This window comes from Eleutherodactylus coqui, chromosome 1 (genome assembly GCF_035609145.1).
Source record: "Eleutherodactylus coqui strain aEleCoq1 chromosome 1, aEleCoq1.hap1, whole genome shotgun sequence".
NCBI lineage: Eukaryota > Metazoa > Chordata > Amphibia > Anura > Eleutherodactylidae > Eleutherodactylus > Eleutherodactylus coqui.
In genome coordinates this window covers 59,084,671-59,100,972 of record NC_089837.1, presented here as the reverse complement: position 1 = coordinate 59,100,972, position 16,302 = coordinate 59,084,671, and the positions used below count along the sequence as shown (strand labels likewise).

General features: G+C 48.5%; 29 non-coding genes across 29 annotated transcripts; 11 read left to right on the top strand and 18 right to left on the bottom strand.

Annotated features, from left to right (window-relative positions):
* Nucleotides 1-702: 702 nt before the first annotated feature.
* On the bottom strand, nt 703-786 carry TRNAR-UCU (transfer RNA arginine (anticodon UCU)). Its single transcript is given in 2 exon segments — nt 703-738; nt 750-786. It is a non-coding gene; the product is annotated as a tRNA-Arg (tRNA).
* A 170-nt stretch (nt 787-956) lies between these two features.
* On the top strand, nt 957-1,029 carry TRNAA-CGC (transfer RNA alanine (anticodon CGC)). Its single transcript has one exon. It is a non-coding gene; the product is annotated as a tRNA-Ala (tRNA).
* Nucleotides 1,030-1,287: 258 nt separating this feature from the next.
* TRNAN-GUU (transfer RNA asparagine (anticodon GUU)) lies at nt 1,288-1,361 on the bottom strand. Its single transcript has one exon. It is a non-coding gene; the product is annotated as a tRNA-Asn (tRNA).
* Nucleotides 1,362-2,159: 798 nt separating this feature from the next.
* Nucleotides 2,160-2,243, bottom strand: TRNAR-UCU (transfer RNA arginine (anticodon UCU)). Its single transcript is given in 2 exon segments — nt 2,160-2,195; nt 2,207-2,243. It is a non-coding gene; the product is annotated as a tRNA-Arg (tRNA).
* Nucleotides 2,244-2,413: 170 nt separating this feature from the next.
* On the top strand, nt 2,414-2,486 carry TRNAA-CGC (transfer RNA alanine (anticodon CGC)). The gene has a single exon. It is a non-coding gene; the product is annotated as a tRNA-Ala (tRNA).
* Nucleotides 2,487-2,744: 258 nt separating this feature from the next.
* TRNAN-GUU (transfer RNA asparagine (anticodon GUU)) lies at nt 2,745-2,818 on the bottom strand. The gene has a single exon. It is a non-coding gene; the product is annotated as a tRNA-Asn (tRNA).
* Nucleotides 2,819-3,870: 1,052 nt separating this feature from the next.
* Nucleotides 3,871-3,943, top strand: TRNAA-CGC (transfer RNA alanine (anticodon CGC)). Its single transcript has one exon. It is a non-coding gene; the product is annotated as a tRNA-Ala (tRNA).
* Nucleotides 3,944-4,201: 258 nt separating this feature from the next.
* Nucleotides 4,202-4,275, bottom strand: TRNAN-GUU (transfer RNA asparagine (anticodon GUU)). Its single transcript has one exon. It is a non-coding gene; the product is annotated as a tRNA-Asn (tRNA).
* Nucleotides 4,276-5,073: 798 nt separating this feature from the next.
* On the bottom strand, nt 5,074-5,157 carry TRNAR-UCU (transfer RNA arginine (anticodon UCU)). Its single transcript is given in 2 exon segments — nt 5,074-5,109; nt 5,121-5,157. It is a non-coding gene; the product is annotated as a tRNA-Arg (tRNA).
* A 170-nt stretch (nt 5,158-5,327) lies between these two features.
* TRNAA-CGC (transfer RNA alanine (anticodon CGC)) lies at nt 5,328-5,400 on the top strand. The gene has a single exon. It is a non-coding gene; the product is annotated as a tRNA-Ala (tRNA).
* Nucleotides 5,401-5,658: 258 nt separating this feature from the next.
* TRNAN-GUU (transfer RNA asparagine (anticodon GUU)) lies at nt 5,659-5,732 on the bottom strand. The gene has a single exon. It is a non-coding gene; the product is annotated as a tRNA-Asn (tRNA).
* Nucleotides 5,733-6,530: 798 nt separating this feature from the next.
* Nucleotides 6,531-6,614, bottom strand: TRNAR-UCU (transfer RNA arginine (anticodon UCU)). The gene is given in 2 exon segments: nt 6,531-6,566; nt 6,578-6,614. It is a non-coding gene; the product is annotated as a tRNA-Arg (tRNA).
* Nucleotides 6,615-6,784: 170 nt separating this feature from the next.
* TRNAA-CGC (transfer RNA alanine (anticodon CGC)) lies at nt 6,785-6,857 on the top strand. Its single transcript has one exon. It is a non-coding gene; the product is annotated as a tRNA-Ala (tRNA).
* Nucleotides 6,858-7,115: 258 nt separating this feature from the next.
* Nucleotides 7,116-7,189, bottom strand: TRNAN-GUU (transfer RNA asparagine (anticodon GUU)). The gene has a single exon. It is a non-coding gene; the product is annotated as a tRNA-Asn (tRNA).
* Nucleotides 7,190-7,987: 798 nt separating this feature from the next.
* On the bottom strand, nt 7,988-8,071 carry TRNAR-UCU (transfer RNA arginine (anticodon UCU)). Its single transcript is given in 2 exon segments — nt 7,988-8,023; nt 8,035-8,071. It is a non-coding gene; the product is annotated as a tRNA-Arg (tRNA).
* Nucleotides 8,072-8,241: 170 nt separating this feature from the next.
* On the top strand, nt 8,242-8,314 carry TRNAA-CGC (transfer RNA alanine (anticodon CGC)). Its single transcript has one exon. It is a non-coding gene; the product is annotated as a tRNA-Ala (tRNA).
* A 258-nt stretch (nt 8,315-8,572) lies between these two features.
* On the bottom strand, nt 8,573-8,646 carry TRNAN-GUU (transfer RNA asparagine (anticodon GUU)). Its single transcript has one exon. It is a non-coding gene; the product is annotated as a tRNA-Asn (tRNA).
* Nucleotides 8,647-9,444: 798 nt separating this feature from the next.
* TRNAR-UCU (transfer RNA arginine (anticodon UCU)) lies at nt 9,445-9,528 on the bottom strand. Its single transcript is given in 2 exon segments — nt 9,445-9,480; nt 9,492-9,528. It is a non-coding gene; the product is annotated as a tRNA-Arg (tRNA).
* A 170-nt stretch (nt 9,529-9,698) lies between these two features.
* On the top strand, nt 9,699-9,771 carry TRNAA-CGC (transfer RNA alanine (anticodon CGC)). The gene has a single exon. It is a non-coding gene; the product is annotated as a tRNA-Ala (tRNA).
* Nucleotides 9,772-10,029: 258 nt separating this feature from the next.
* Nucleotides 10,030-10,103, bottom strand: TRNAN-GUU (transfer RNA asparagine (anticodon GUU)). Its single transcript has one exon. It is a non-coding gene; the product is annotated as a tRNA-Asn (tRNA).
* A 798-nt stretch (nt 10,104-10,901) lies between these two features.
* Nucleotides 10,902-10,985, bottom strand: TRNAR-UCU (transfer RNA arginine (anticodon UCU)). Its single transcript is given in 2 exon segments — nt 10,902-10,937; nt 10,949-10,985. It is a non-coding gene; the product is annotated as a tRNA-Arg (tRNA).
* Nucleotides 10,986-11,155: 170 nt separating this feature from the next.
* On the top strand, nt 11,156-11,228 carry TRNAA-CGC (transfer RNA alanine (anticodon CGC)). The gene has a single exon. It is a non-coding gene; the product is annotated as a tRNA-Ala (tRNA).
* Nucleotides 11,229-11,486: 258 nt separating this feature from the next.
* On the bottom strand, nt 11,487-11,560 carry TRNAN-GUU (transfer RNA asparagine (anticodon GUU)). The gene has a single exon. It is a non-coding gene; the product is annotated as a tRNA-Asn (tRNA).
* Nucleotides 11,561-12,612: 1,052 nt separating this feature from the next.
* TRNAA-CGC (transfer RNA alanine (anticodon CGC)) lies at nt 12,613-12,685 on the top strand. The gene has a single exon. It is a non-coding gene; the product is annotated as a tRNA-Ala (tRNA).
* A 258-nt stretch (nt 12,686-12,943) lies between these two features.
* Nucleotides 12,944-13,017, bottom strand: TRNAN-GUU (transfer RNA asparagine (anticodon GUU)). Its single transcript has one exon. It is a non-coding gene; the product is annotated as a tRNA-Asn (tRNA).
* Nucleotides 13,018-13,815: 798 nt separating this feature from the next.
* Nucleotides 13,816-13,899, bottom strand: TRNAR-UCU (transfer RNA arginine (anticodon UCU)). Its single transcript is given in 2 exon segments — nt 13,816-13,851; nt 13,863-13,899. It is a non-coding gene; the product is annotated as a tRNA-Arg (tRNA).
* A 170-nt stretch (nt 13,900-14,069) lies between these two features.
* On the top strand, nt 14,070-14,142 carry TRNAA-CGC (transfer RNA alanine (anticodon CGC)). Its single transcript has one exon. It is a non-coding gene; the product is annotated as a tRNA-Ala (tRNA).
* A 258-nt stretch (nt 14,143-14,400) lies between these two features.
* On the bottom strand, nt 14,401-14,474 carry TRNAN-GUU (transfer RNA asparagine (anticodon GUU)). The gene has a single exon. It is a non-coding gene; the product is annotated as a tRNA-Asn (tRNA).
* Nucleotides 14,475-15,526: 1,052 nt separating this feature from the next.
* Nucleotides 15,527-15,599, top strand: TRNAA-CGC (transfer RNA alanine (anticodon CGC)). Its single transcript has one exon. It is a non-coding gene; the product is annotated as a tRNA-Ala (tRNA).
* Nucleotides 15,600-16,302: the final 703 nt, after the last annotated feature.

Sequence of the window (16,302 nt, the reverse complement as noted above, 5' to 3'; positions counted from 1 at the left end):
AGATAAACTAGAAGACAACAGCGTGACTCCAAAGAGTACCCAACTGCCCACGGAGAGTGGCTCCCTGTTAGCGGCTTAGCAACAGTCAAAGGCTTCCTCAGCTTGGCCTCACCAGCGCCTTGTAAGCTATCCCAATGCAGCAGAGTGGCGCAGCGGAAGCGTGCTGGGCCCATAACCCAGAGGTCGATGGATCGAAACCATCCTCTGCTAGGAAGCTCAGTTTTTTGCAGTTCCTACCACATCCACATCTTCCTGGACAGCATAGTTTGAGAAATCGCTTTGTTTCTTTAGAAATGTCCTCTTCTCTGTCAATGCAGACATACATGCCTAAATACAGAAGATCATAGAATGGTAGAGCTTCCAACTCCAGGGTCATGGGGTCCAAGCCCCTGCTCAGTGCAGGATTACCTAAATCATTCCAGACAGACAGTTGTCCAGCCTTTGTTTGAACACTTCCATGGAAGGAGAACTCATCACCACCCGTGGTAACCTGTACCACTCAGTGATCACTCTCACTATCAGAAAGTTTTTTCTAATATGCCATTTAGAAAAGGGCTCTTCCCTTTGCACTGCAGATCAAAACTGAATGCTAAATCAGTCGCCTTAAAAAGCTGCAAGGCAGGGCTACGACAACAAATGAAGTCCTAGGCAGGTTTCTTGCCTAAGAGCACACTACAAGCTACCACAGTGCGCTAGAACATACGACTCTGGTGGGACTCGAACCCACAACCTTTGAATCACTTTCACTCTAGAAGTCCAATGCGCTATCCATTGCGCCACAGAGCCACTCCTAAGCCTTGCGCGTAGTCATTTTGTGGCTGGGAAAAGGCCAGTGCATCTCACTTTCGTGACATCTATACTTAAAGAAAAAAAGGCCTCAACTTTGGAAACTCTTGAATGCTGGGAATGTGCTAAAATTGCCGATCAGAGTAGACAGGTGTGTAAACAGCCGTCACGGGGGATTAGCTCACATGGTAGAGCGCTCGCTTCGCATGCGAGAGGTAGCGGGATCGATGCCCGCATCCTCCAAGATCTTTACTTGCCAGCGCTTTGAAACTCTAGCATGATGGCCTTTTTATCTTTGGCGCTCAAAGAACTGGCCTTCGATAGCTCAGCTGGTAGAGCGGAGGACTGTAGAAGCAAATTAGCAATCCTTAGGTCGCTGGTTCAATTCCGGCTCGAAGGACCTTTTTGGCTAGCATTACCATTTTGAAGCTTTCAAACGGCTCAGACGCACTGACAGCCACGGCTTTACGTGTAACATACGGCGCAAACAAAAGGCAAGCCCGTCCCTGGGTGGGCTTGAACCACCAACCTTTCGGTTAACAGCCGAACGCGCTAACCGATTGCGCCACAGAGACAACCACACGTTGTGCCGCAGGCCAAATCCTCAGTCAGGTCAACTATATTCTCTCAGGTGACTACCTAAACAATAATATCAAAAAAAGGAAAAGAAGAGATAAACTAGAAGACAACAGCGTGACTCCAAAGAGTACCCAACTGCCCACGGAGAGTGGCTCCCTGTTAGCGGCTTAGCAACAGTCAAAGGCTTCCTCAGCTTGGCCTCACCAGCGCCTTGTAAGCTATCCCAATGCAGCAGAGTGGCGCAGCGGAAGCGTGCTGGGCCCATAACCCAGAGGTCGATGGATCGAAACCATCCTCTGCTAGGAAGCTCAGTTTTTTGCAGTTCCTACCACATCCACATCTTCCTGGACAGCATAGTTTGAGAAATCGCTTTGTTTCTTTAGAAATGTCCTCTTCTCTGTCAATGCAGACATACATGCCTAAATACAGAAGATCATAGAATGGTAGAGCTTCCAACTCCAGGGTCATGGGGTCCAAGCCCCTGCTCAGTGCAGGATTACCTAAATCATTCCAGACAGACAGTTGTCCAGCCTTTGTTTGAACACTTCCATGGAAGGAGAACTCATCACCACCCGTGGTAACCTGTACCACTCAGTGATCACTCTCACTATCAGAAAGTTTTTTCTAATATGCCATTTAGAAAAGGGCTCTTCCCTTTGCACTGCAGATCAAAACTGAATGCTAAATCAGTCGCCTTAAAAAGCTGCAAGGCAGGGCTACGACAACAAATGAAGTCCTAGGCAGGTTTCTTGCCTAAGAGCACACTACAAGCTACCACAGTGCGCTAGAACATACGACTCTGGTGGGACTCGAACCCACAACCTTTGAATCACTTTCACTCTAGAAGTCCAATGCGCTATCCATTGCGCCACAGAGCCACTCCTAAGCCTTGCGCGTAGTCATTTTGTGGCTGGGAAAAGGCCAGTGCATCTCACTTTCGTGACATCTATACTTAAAGAAAAAAAGGCCTCAACTTTGGAAACTCTTGAATGCTGGGAATGTGCTAAAATTGCCGATCAGAGTAGACAGGTGTGTAAACAGCCGTCACGGGGGATTAGCTCACATGGTAGAGCGCTCGCTTCGCATGCGAGAGGTAGCGGGATCGATGCCCGCATCCTCCAAGATCTTTACTTGCCAGCGCTTTGAAACTCTAGCATGATGGCCTTTTTATCTTTGGCGCTCAAAGAACTGGCCTTCGATAGCTCAGCTGGTAGAGCGGAGGACTGTAGAAGCAAATTAGCAATCCTTAGGTCGCTGGTTCAATTCCGGCTCGAAGGACCTTTTTGGCTAGCATTACCATTTTGAAGCTTTCAAACGGCTCAGACGCACTGACAGCCACGGCTTTACGTGTAACATACGGCGCAAACAAAAGGCAAGCCCGTCCCTGGGTGGGCTTGAACCACCAACCTTTCGGTTAACAGCCGAACGCGCTAACCGATTGCGCCACAGAGACAACCACACGTTGTGCCGCAGGCCAAATCCTCAGTCAGGTCAACTATATTCTCTCAGGTGACTACCTAAACAATAATATCAAAAAAAGGAAAAGAAGAGATAAACTAGAAGACAACAGCGTGACTCCAAAGAGTACCCAACTGCCCACGGAGAGTGGCTCCCTGTTAGCGGCTTAGCAACAGTCAAAGGCTTCCTCAGCTTGGCCTCACCAGCGCCTTGTAAGCTATCCCAATGCAGCAGAGTGGCGCAGCGGAAGCGTGCTGGGCCCATAACCCAGAGGTCGATGGATCGAAACCATCCTCTGCTAGGAAGCTCAGTTTTTTGCAGTTCCTACCACATCCACATCTTCCTGGACAGCATAGTTTGAGAAATCGCTTTGTTTCTTTAGAAATGTCCTCTTCTCTGTCAATGCAGACATACATGCCTAAATACAGAAGATCATAGAATGGTAGAGCTTCCAACTCCAGGGTCATGGGGTCCAAGCCCCTGCTCAGTGCAGGATTACCTAAATCATTCCAGACAGACAGTTGTCCAGCCTTTGTTTGAACACTTCCATGGAAGGAGAACTCATCACCACCCGTGGTAACCTGTACCACTCAGTGATCACTCTCACTATCAGAAAGTTTTTTCTAATATGCCATTTAGAAAAGGGCTCTTTCCTTTGCACTGCAGATCAAAACTGAATGCTAAATCAGTCGCCTTAAAAAGCTGCAAGGCAGGGCTACGACAACAAATGAAGTCCTAGGCAGGTTTCTTGCCTAAGAGCACACTACAAGCTACCACAGTGCGCTAGAACATACGACTCTGGTGGGACTCAAACCCACAACCTTTGAATCACTTTCACTCTAGAAGTCCAATGCGCTATCCATTGCGCCACAGAGCCACTCCTAAGCCTTGCGCGTAGTCATTTTGTAGCTGGGAAAAGGCCAGTGCATCTCACTTTCGTGACATCTATACTTAAAGAAAAAAAGGCCTCAACTTTGGAAACTCTTGAATGCTGGGAATGTGCTAAAATTGCCGATCAGAGTAGACAGGTGTGTAAACAGCCGTCACGGGGGATTAGCTCACATGGTAGAGCGCTCGCTTCGCATGCGAGAGGTAGCGGGATCGATGCCCGCATCCTCCAAGATCTTTACTTGCCAGCGCTTTGAAACTCTAGCATGATGGCCTTTTTATCTTTGGCGCTCAAAGAACTGGCCTTCGATAGCTCAGCTGGTAGAGCGGAGGACTGTAGAAGCAAATTAGCAATCCTTAGGTCGCTGGTTCAATTCCGGCTCGAAGGACCTTTTTGGCTAGCATTACCATTTTGAAGCTTTCAAACGGCTCAGACGCACTGACAGCCACGGCTTTACGTGTAACATACGGCGCAAACAAAAGGCAAGCCCGTCCCTGGGTGGGCTTGAACCACCAACCTTTCGGTTAACAGCCGAACGCGCTAACCGATTGCGCCACAGAGACAACCACACGTTGTGCCGCAGGCCAAATCCTCAGTCAGGTCAACTATATTCTCTCAGGTGACTACCTAAACAATAATATCAAAAAAAGGAAAAGAAGAGATAAACTAGAAGACAACAGCGTGACTCCAAAGAGTACCCAACTGCCCACGGAGAGTGGCTCCCTGTTAGCGGCTTAGCAACAGTCAAAGGCTTCCTCAGCTTGGCCTCACCAGCGCCTTGTAAGCTATCCCAATGCAGCAGAGTGGCGCAGCGGAAGCGTGCTGGGCCCATAACCCAGAGGTCGATGGATCGAAACCATCCTCTGCTAGGAAGCTCAGTTTTTTGCAGTTCCTACCACATCCACATCTTCCTGGACAGCATAGTTTGAGAAATCGCTTTGTTTCTTTAGAAATGTCCTCTTCTCTGTCAATGCAGACATACATGCCTAAATACAGAAGATCATAGAATGGTAGAGCTTCCAACTCCAGGGTCATGGGGTCCAAGCCCCTGCTCAGTGCAGGATTACCTAAATCATTCCAGACAGACAGTTGTCCAGCCTTTGTTTGAACACTTCCATGGAAGGAGAACTCATCACCACCCGTGGTAACCTGTACCACTCAGTGATCACTCTCACTATCAGAAAGTTTTTTCTAATATGCCATTTAGAAAAGGGCTCTTTCCTTTGCACTGCAGATCAAAACTGAATGCTAAATCAGTCGCCTTAAAAAGCTGCAAGGCAGGGCTACGACAACAAATGAAGTCCTAGGCAGGTTTCTTGCCTAAGAGCACACTACAAGCTACCACAGTGCGCTAGAACATACGACTCTGGTGGGACTCGAACCCACAACCTTTGAATCACTTTCACTCTAGAAGTCCAATGCGCTATCCATTGCGCCACAGAGCCACTCCTAAGCCTTGCGCGTAGTCATTTTGTGGCTGGGAAAAGGCCAGTGCATCTCACTTTCGTGACATCTATACTTAAAGAAAAAAAGGCCTCAACTTTGGAAACTCTTGAATGCTGGGAATGTGCTAAAATTGCCGATCAGAGTAGACAGGTGTGTAAACAGCCGTCACGGGGGATTAGCTCACATGGTAGAGCGCTCGCTTCGCATGCGAGAGGTAGCGGGATCGATGCCCGCATCCTCCAAGATCTTTACTTGCCAGCGCTTTGAAACTCTAGCATGATGGCCTTTTTATCTTTGGCGCTCAAAGAACTGGCCTTCGATAGCTCAGCTGGTAGAGCGGAGGACTGTAGAAGCAAATTAGCAATCCTTAGGTCGCTGGTTCAATTCCGGCTCGAAGGACCTTTTTGGCTAGCATTACCATTTTGAAGCTTTCAAACGGCTCAGACGCACTGACAGCCACGGCTTTACGTGTAACATACGGCGCAAACAAAAGGCAAGCCCGTCCCTGGGTGGGCTTGAACCACCAACCTTTCGGTTAACAGCCGAACGCGCTAACCGATTGCGCCACAGAGACAACCACACGTTGTGCCGCAGGCCAAATCCTCAGTCAGGTCAACTATATTCTCTCAGGTGACTACCTAAACAATAATATCAAAAAAAGGAAAAGAAGAGATAAACTAGAAGACAACAGCGTGACTCCAAAGAGTACCCAACTGCCCACGGAGAGTGGCTCCCTGTTAGCGGCTTAGCAACAGTCAAAGGCTTCCTCAGCTTGGCCTCACCAGCGCCTTGTAAGCTATCCCAATGCAGCAGAGTGGCGCAGCGGAAGCGTGCTGGGCCCATAACCCAGAGGTCGATGGATCGAAACCATCCTCTGCTAGGAAGCTCAGTTTTTTGCAGTTCCTACCACATCCACATCTTCCTGGACAGCATAGTTTGAGAAATCGCTTTGTTTCTTTAGAAATGTCCTCTTCTCTGTCAATGCAGACATACATGCCTAAATACAGAAGATCATAGAATGGTAGAGCTTCCAACTCCAGGGTCATGGGGTCCAAGCCCCTGCTCAGTGCAGGATTACCTAAATCATTCCAGACAGACAGTTGTCCAGCCTTTGTTTGAACACTTCCATGGAAGGAGAACTCATCACCACCCGTGGTAACCTGTACCACTCAGTGATCACTCTCACTATCAGAAAGTTTTTTCTAATATGCCATTTAGAAAAGGGCTCTTTCCTTTGCACTGCAGATCAAAACTGAATGCTAAATCAGTCGCCTTAAAAAGCTGCAAGGCAGGGCTACGACAACAAATGAAGTCCTAGGCAGGTTTCTTGCCTAAGAGCACACTACAAGCTACCACAGTGCGCTAGAACATACGACTCTGGTGGGACTCGAACCCACAACCTTTGAATCACTTTCACTCTAGAAGTCCAATGCGCTATCCATTGCGCCACAGAGCCACTCCTAAGCCTTGCGCGTAGTCATTTTGTGGCTGGGAAAAGGCCAGTGCATCTCACTTTCGTGACATCTATACTTAAAGAAAAAAAGGCCTCAACTTTGGAAACTCTTGAATGCTGGGAATGTGCTAAAATTGCCGATCAGAGAAGACAGGTGTGTAAACAGCCGTCACGGGGGATTAGCTCACATGGTAGAGCGCTCGCTTCGCATGCGAGAGGTAGCGGGATCGATGCCCGCATCCTCCAAGATCTTTACTTGCCAGCGCTTTGAAACTCTAGCATGATGGCCTTTTTATCTTTGGCGCTCAAAGAACTGGCCTTCGATAGCTCAGCTGGTAGAGCGGAGGACTGTAGAAGCAAATTAGCAATCCTTAGGTCGCTGGTTCAATTCCGGCTCGAAGGACCTTTTTGGCTAGCATTACCATTTTGAAGCTTTCAAACGGCTCAGACGCACTGACAGCCACGGCTTTACGTGTAACATACGGCGCAAACAAAAGGCAAGCCCGTCCCTGGGTGGGCTTGAACCACCAACCTTTCGGTTAACAGCCGAACGCGCTAACCGATTGCGCCACAGAGACAACCACACGTTGTGCCGCAGGCCAAATCCTCAGTCAGGTCAACTATATTCTCTCAGGTGACTACCTAAACAATAATATCAAAAAAAGGAAAAGAAGAGATAAACTAGAAGACAACAGCGTGACTCCAAAGAGTACCCAACTGCCCACGGAGAGTGGCTCCCTGTTAGCGGCTTAGCAACAGTCAAAGGCTTCCTCAGCTTGGCCTCACCAGCGCCTTGTAAGCTATCCCAATGCAGCAGAGTGGCGCAGCGGAAGCGTGCTGGGCCCATAACCCAGAGGTCGATGGATCGAAACCATCCTCTGCTAGGAAGCTCAGTTTTTTGCAGTTCCTACCACATCCACATCTTCCTGGACAGCATAGTTTGAGAAATCGCTTTGTTTCTTTAGAAATGTCCTCTTCTCTGTCAATGCAGACATACATGCCTAAATACAGAAGATCATAGAATGGTAGAGCTTCCAACTCCAGGGTCATGGGGTCCAAGCCCCTGCTCAGTGCAGGATTACCTAAATCATTCCAGACAGACAGTTGTCCAGCCTTTGTTTGAACACTTCCATGGAAGGAGAACTCATCACCACCCGTGGTAACCTGTACCACTCAGTGATCACTCTCACTATCAGAAAGTTTTTTCTAATATGCCATTTAGAAAAGGGCTCTTTCCTTTGCACTGCAGATCAAAACTGAATGCTAAATCAGTCGCCTTAAAAAGCTGCAAGGCAGGGCTACGACAACAAATGAAGTCCTAGGCAGGTTTCTTGCCTAAGAGCACACTACAAGCTACCACAGTGCGCTAGAACATACGACTCTGGTGGGACTCGAACCCACAACCTTTGAATCACTTTCACTCTAGAAGTCCAATGCGCTATCCATTGCGCCACAGAGCCACTCCTAAGCCTTGCGCGTAGTCATTTTGTGGCTGGGAAAAGGCCAGTGCATCTCACTTTCGTGACATCTATACTTAAAGAAAAAAAGGCCTCAACTTTGGAAACTCTTGAATGCTGGGAATGTGCTAAAATTGCCGATCAGAGTAGACAGGTGTGTAAACAGCCGTCACGGGGGATTAGCTCACATGGTAGAGCGCTCGCTTCGCATGCGAGAGGTAGCGGGATCGATGCCCGCATCCTCCAAGATCTTTACTTGCCAGCGCTTTGAAACTCTAGCATGATGGCCTTTTTATCTTTGGCGCTCAAAGAACTGGCCTTCGATAGCTCAGCTGGTAGAGCGGAGGACTGTAGAAGCAAATTAGCAATCCTTAGGTCGCTGGTTCAATTCCGGCTCGAAGGACCTTTTTGGCTAGCATTACCATTTTGAAGCTTTCAAACGGCTCAGACGCACTGACAGCCACGGCTTTACGTGTAACATACGGCGCAAACAAAAGGCAAGCCCGTCCCTGGGTGGGCTTGAACCACCAACCTTTCGGTTAACAGCCGAACGCGCTAACCGATTGCGCCACAGAGACAACCACACGTTGTGCCGCAGGCCAAATCCTCAGTCAGGTCAACTATATTCTCTCAGGTGACTACCTAAACAATAATATCAAAAAAAGGAAAAGAAGAGATAAACTAGAAGACAACAGCGTGACTCCAAAGAGTACCCAACTGCCCACGGAGAGTGGCTCCCTGTTAGCGGCTTAGCAACAGTCAAAGGCTTCCTCAGCTTGGCCTCACCAGCGCCTTGTAAGCTATCCCAATGCAGCAGAGTGGCGCAGCGGAAGCGTGCTGGGCCCATAACCCAGAGGTCGATGGATCGAAACCATCCTCTGCTAGGAAGCTCAGTTTTTTGCAGTTCCTACCACATCCACATCTTCCTGGACAGCATAGTTTGAGAAATCGCTTTGTTTCTTTAGAAATGTCCTCTTCTCTGTCAATGCAGACATACATGCCTAAATACAGAAGATCATAGAATGGTAGAGCTTCCAACTCCAGGGTCATGGGGTCCAAGCCCCTGCTCAGTGCAGGATTACCTAAATCATTCCAGACAGACAGTTGTCCAGCCTTTGTTTGAACACTTCCATGGAAGGAGAACTCATCACCACCCGTGGTAACCTGTACCACTCAGTGATCACTCTCACTATCAGAAAGTTTTTTCTAATATGCCATTTAGAAAAGGGCTCTTTCCTTTGCACTGCAGATCAAAACTGAATGCTAAATCAGTCGCCTTAAAAAGCTGCAAGGCAGGGCTACGACAACAAATGAAGTCCTAGGCAGGTTTCTTGCCTAAGAGCACACTACAAGCTACCACAGTGCGCTAGAACATACGACTCTGGTGGGACTCGAACCCACAACCTTTGAATCACTTTCACTCTAGAAGTCCAATGCGCTATCCATTGCGCCACAGAGCCACTCCTAAGCCTTGCGCGTAGTCATTTTGTGGCTGGGAAAAGGCCAGTGCATCTCACTTTCGTGACATCTATACTTAAAGAAAAAAAGGCCTCAACTTTGGAAACTCTTGAATGCTGGGAATGTGCTAAAATTGCCGATCAGAGAAGACAGGTGTGTAAACAGCCGTCACGGGGGATTAGCTCACATGGTAGAGCGCTCGCTTCGCATGCGAGAGGTAGCGGGATCGATGCCCGCATCCTCCAAGATCTTTACTTGCCAGCGCTTTGAAACTCTAGCATGATGGCCTTTTTATCTTTGGCGCTCAAAGAACTGGCCTTCGATAGCTCAGCTGGTAGAGCGGAGGACTGTAGAAGCAAATTAGCAATCCTTAGGTCGCTGGTTCAATTCCGGCTCGAAGGACCTTTTTGGCTAGCATTACCATTTTGAAGCTTTCAAACGGCTCAGACGCACTGACAGCCACGGCTTTACGTGTAACATACGGCGCAAACAAAAGGCAAGCCCGTCCCTGGGTGGGCTTGAACCACCAACCTTTCGGTTAACAGCCGAACGCGCTAACCGATTGCGCCACAGAGACAACCACACGTTGTGCCGCAGGCCAAATCCTCAGTCAGGTCAACTATATTCTCTCAGGTGACTACCTAAACAATAATATCAAAAAAAGGAAAAGAAGAGATAAACTAGAAGACAACAGCGTGACTCCAAAGAGTACCCAACTGCCCACGGAGAGTGGCTCCCTGTTAGCGGCTTAGCAACAGTCAAAGGCTTCCTCAGCTTGGCCTCACCAGCGCCTTGTAAGCTATCCCAATGCAGCAGAGTGGCGCAGCGGAAGCGTGCTGGGCCCATAACCCAGAGGTCGATGGATCGAAACCATCCTCTGCTAGGAAGCTCAGTTTTTTGCAGTTCCTACCACATCCACATCTTCCTGGACAGCATAGTTTGAGAAATCGCTTTGTTTCTTTAGAAATGTCCTCTTCTCTGTCAATGCAGACATACATGCCTAAATACAGAAGATCATAGAATGGTAGAGCTTCCAACTCCAGGGTCATGGGGTCCAAGCCCCTGCTCAGTGCAGGATTACCTAAATCATTCCAGACAGACAGTTGTCCAGCCTTTGTTTGAACACTTCCATGGAAGGAGAACTCATCACCACCCGTGGTAACCTGTACCACTCAGTGATCACTCTCACTATCAGAAAGTTTTTTCTAATATGCCATTTAGAAAAGGGCTCTTTCCTTTGCACTGCAGATCAAAACTGAATGCTAAATCAGTCGCCTTAAAAAGCTGCAAGGCAGGGCTACGACAACAAATGAAGTCCTAGGCAGGTTTCTTGCCTAAGAGCACACTACAAGCTACCACAGTGCGCTAGAACATACGACTCTGGTGGGACTCGAACCCACAACCTTTGAATCACTTTCACTCTAGAAGTCCAATGCGCTATCCATTGCGCCACAGAGCCACTCCTAAGCCTTGCGCGTAGTCATTTTGTGGCTGGGAAAAGGCCAGTGCATCTCACTTTCGTGACATCTATACTTAAAGAAAAAAAGGCCTCAACTTTGGAAACTCTTGAATGCTGGGAATGTGCTAAAATTGCCGATCAGAGTAGACAGGTGTGTAAACAGCCGTCACGGGGGATTAGCTCACATGGTAGAGCGCTCGCTTCGCATGCGAGAGGTAGCGGGATCGATGCCCGCATCCTCCAAGATCTTTACTTGCCAGCGCTTTGAAACTCTAGCATGATGGCCTTTTTATCTTTGGCGCTCAAAGAACTGGCCTTCGATAGCTCAGCTGGTAGAGCGGAGGACTGTAGAAGCAAATTAGCAATCCTTAGGTCGCTGGTTCAATTCCGGCTCGAAGGACCTTTTTGGCTAGCATTACCATTTTGAAGCTTTCAAACGGCTCAGACGCACTGACAGCCACGGCTTTACGTGTAACATACGGCGCAAACAAAAGGCAAGCCCGTCCCTGGGTGGGCTTGAACCACCAACCTTTCGGTTAACAGCCGAACGCGCTAACCGATTGCGCCACAGAGACAACCACACGTTGTGCCGCAGGCCAAATCCTCAGTCAGGTCAACTATATTCTCTCAGGTGACTACCTAAACAATAATATCAAAAAAAGGAAAAGAAGAGATAAACTAGAAGACAACAGCGTGACTCCAAAGAGTACCCAACTGCCCACGGAGAGTGGCTCCCTGTTAGCGGCTTAGCAACAGTCAAAGGCTTCCTCAGCTTGGCCTCACCAGCGCCTTGTAAGCTATCCCAATGCAGCAGAGTGGCGCAGCGGAAGCGTGCTGGGCCCATAACCCAGAGGTCGATGGATCGAAACCATCCTCTGCTAGGAAGCTCAGTTTTTTGCAGTTCCTACCACATCCACATCTTCCTGGACAGCATAGTTTGAGAAATCGCTTTGTTTCTTTAGAAATGTCCTCTTCTCTGTCAATGCAGACATACATGCCTAAATACAGAAGATCATAGAATGGTAGAGCTTCCAACTCCAGGGTCATGGGGTCCAAGCCCCTGCTCAGTGCAGGATTACCTAAATCATTCCAGACAGACAGTTGTCCAGCCTTTGTTTGAACACTTCCATGGAAGGAGAACTCATCACCACCCGTGGTAACCTGTACCACTCAGTGATCACTCTCACTATCAGAAAGTTTTTTCTAATATGCCATTTAGAAAAGGGCTCTTCCCTTTGCACTGCAGATCAAAACTGAATGCTAAATCAGTCGCCTTAAAAAGCTGCAAGGCAGGGCTACGACAACAAATGAAGTCCTAGGCAGGTTTCTTGCCTAAGAGCACACTACAAGCTACCACAGTGCGCTAGAACATACGACTCTGGTGGGACTCAAACCCACAACCTTTGAATCACTTTCACTCTAGAAGTCCAATGCGCTATCCATTGCGCCACAGAGCCACTCCTAAGCCTTGCGCGTAGTCATTTTGTGGCTGGGAAAAGGCCAGTGCATCTCACTTTCGTGACATCTATACTTAAAGAAAAAAAGGCCTCAACTTTGGAAACTCTTGAATGCTGGGAATGTGCTAAAATTGCCGATCAGAGTAGACAGGTGTGTAAACAGCCGTCACGGGGGATTAGCTCACATGGTAGAGCGCTCGCTTCGCATGCGAGAGGTAGCGGGATCGATGCCCGCATCCTCCAAGATCTTTACTTGCCAGCGCTTTGAAACTCTAGCATGATGGCCTTTTTATCTTTGGCGCTCAAAGAACTGGCCTTCGATAGCTCAGCTGGTAGAGCGGAGGACTGTAGAAGCAAATTAGCAATCCTTAGGTCGCTGGTTCAATTCCGGCTCGAAGGACCTTTTTGGCTAGCATTACCATTTTGAAGCTTTCAAACGGCTCAGACGCACTGACAGCCACGGCTTTACGTGTAACATACGGCGCAAACAAAAGGCAAGCCCGTCCCTGGGTGGGCTTGAACCACCAACCTTTCGGTTAACAGCCGAACGCGCTAACCGATTGCGCCACAGAGACAACCACACGTTGTGCCGCAGGCCAAATCCTCAGTCAGGTCAACTATATTCTCTCAGGTGACTACCTAAACAATAATATCAAAAAAAGGAAAAGAAGAGATAAACTAGAAGACAACAGCGTGACTCCAAAGAGTACCCAACTGCCCACGGAGAGTGGCTCCCTGTTAGCGGCTTAGCAACAGTCAAAGGCTTCCTCAGCTTGGCCTCACCAGCGCCTTGTAAGCTATCCCAATGCAGCAGAGTGGCGCAGCGGAAGCGTGCTGGGCCCATAACCCAGAGGTCGATGGATCGAAACCATCCTCTGCTAGGAAGCTCAGTTTTTTGCAGTTCCTACCACATCCACATCTTCCTGGACAGCATAGTTTGAGAAATCGCTTTGTTTCTTTAGAAATGTCCTCTTCTCTGTCAATGCAGACATACATGCCTAAATACAGAAGATCATAGAATGGTAGAGCTTCCAACTCCAGGGTCATGGGGTCCAAGCCCCTGCTCAGTGCAGGATTACCTAAATCATTCCAGACAGACAGTTGTCCAGCCTTTGTTTGAACACTTCCATGGAAGGAGAACTCATCACCACCCGTGGTAACCTGTACCACTCAGTGATCACTCTCACTATCAGAAAGTTTTTTCTAATATGCCATTTAGAAAAGGGCTCTTTCCTTTGCACTGCAGATCAAAACTGAATGCTAAATCAGTCGCCTTAAAAAGCTGCAAGGCAGGGCTACGACAACAAATGAAGTCCTAGGCAGGTTTCTTGCCTAAGAGCACACTACAAGCTACCACAGTGCGCTAGAACATACGACTCTGGTGGGACTCGAACCCACAACCTTTGAATCACTTTCACTCTAGAAGTCCAATGCGCTATCCATTGCGCCACAGAGCCACTCCTAAGCCTTGCGCGTAGTCATTTTGTGGCTGGGAAAAGGCCAGTGCATCTCACTTTCGTGACATCTATACTTAAAGAAAAAAAGGCCTCAACTTTGGAAACTCTTGAATGCTGGGAATGTGCTAAAATTGCCGATCAGAGTAGACAGGTGTGTAAACAGCCGTCACGGGGGATTAGCTCACATGGTAGAGCGCTCGCTTCGCATGCGAGAGGTAGCGGGATCGATGCCCGCATCCTCCAAGATCTTTACTTGCCAGCGCTTTGAAACTCTAGCATGATGGCCTTTTTATCTTTGGCGCTCAAAGAACTGGCCTTCGATAGCTCAGCTGGTAGAGCGGAGGACTGTAGAAGCAAATTAGCAATCCTTAGGTCGCTGGTTCAATTCCGGCTCGAAGGACCTTTTTGGCTAGCATTACCATTTTGAAGCTTTCAAACGGCTCAGACGCACTGACAGCCACGGCTTTACGTGTAACATACGGCGCAAACAAAAGGCAAGCCCGTCCCTGGGTGGGCTTGAACCACCAACCTTTCGGTTAACAGCCGAACGCGCTAACCGATTGCGCCACAGAGACAACCACACGTTGTGCCGCAGGCCAAATCCTCAGTCAGGTCAACTATATTCTCTCAGGTGACTACCTAAACAATAATATCAAAAAAAGGAAAAGAAGAGATAAACTAGAAGACAACAGCGTGACTCCAAAGAGTACCCAACTGCCCACGGAGAGTGGCTCCCTGTTAGCGGCTTAGCAACAGTCAAAGGCTTCCTCAGCTTGGCCTCACCAGCGCCTTGTAAGCTATCCCAATGCAGCAGAGTGGCGCAGCGGAAGCGTGCTGGGCCCATAACCCAGAGGTCGATGGATCGAAACCATCCTCTGCTAGGAAGCTCAGTTTTTTGCAGTTCCTACCACATCCACATCTTCCTGGACAGCATAGTTTGAGAAATCGCTTTGTTTCTTTAGAAATGTCCTCTTCTCTGTCAATGCAGACATACATGCCTAAATACAGAAGATCATAGAATGGTAGAGCTTCCAACTCCAGGGTCATGGGGTCCAAGCCCCTGCTCAGTGCAGGATTACCTAAATCATTCCAGACAGACAGTTGTCCAGCCTTTGTTTGAACACTTCCATGGAAGGAGAACTCATCACCACCCGTGGTAACCTGTACCACTCAGTGATCACTCTCACTATCAGAAAGTTTTTTCTAATATGCCATTTAGAAAAGGGCTCTTCCCTTTGCACTGCAGATCAAAACTGAATGCTAAATCAGTCGCCTTAAAAAGCTGCAAGGCAGGGCTACGACAACAAATGAAGTCCTAGGCAGGTTTCTTGCCTAAGAGCACACTACAAGCTACCACAGTGCGCTAGAACATACGACTCTGGTGGGACTCAAACCCACAACCTTTGAATCACTTTCACTCTAGAAGTCCAATGCGCTATCCATTGCGCCACAGAGCCACTCCTAAGCCTTGCGCGTAGTCATTTTGTGGCTGGGAAAAGGCCAGTGCATCTCACTTTCGTGACATCTATACTTAAAGAAAAAAAGGCCTCAACTTTGGAAACTCTTGAATGCTGGGAATGTGCTAAAATTGCCGATCAGAGTAGACAGGTGTGTAAACAGCCGTCACGGGGGATTAGCTCACATGGTAGAGCGCTCGCTTCGCATGCGAGAGGTAGCGGGATCGATGCCCGCATCCTCCAAGATCTTTACTTGCCAGCGCTTTGAAACTCTAGCATGATGGCCTTTTTATCTTTGGCGCTCAAAGAACTGGCCTTCGATAGCTCAGCTGGTAGAGCGGAGGACTGTAGAAGCAAATTAGCAATCCTTAGGTCGCTGGTTCAATTCCGGCTCGAAGGACCTTTTTGGCTAGCATTACCATTTTGAAGCTTTCAAACGGCTCAGACGCACTGACAGCCACGGCTTTACGTGTAACATACGGCGCAAACAAAAGGCAAGCCCGTCCCTGGGTGGGCTTGAACCACCAACCTTTCGGTTAACAGCCGAACACGCTAACCGATTGCGCCACAGAGACAACCACACGTTGTGCCGCAGGCCAAATCCTCAGTCAGGTCAACTATATTCTCTCAGGTGACTACCTAAACAATAATATCAAAAAAAGGAAAAGAAGAGATAAACTAGAAGACAACAGCGTGACTCCAAAGAGTACCCAACTGCCCACGGAGAGTGGCTCCCTGTTAGCGGCTTAGCAACAGTCAAAGGCTTCCTCAGCTTGGCCTCACCAGCGCCTTGTAAGCTATCCCAATGCAGCAGAGTGGCGCAGCGGAAGCGTGCTGGGCCCATAACCCAGAGGTCGATGGATCGAAACCATCCTCTGCTAGGAAGCTCAGTTTTTTGCAGTTCCTACCACATCCACATCTTCCTGGACAGCATAGTTTGAGAAAT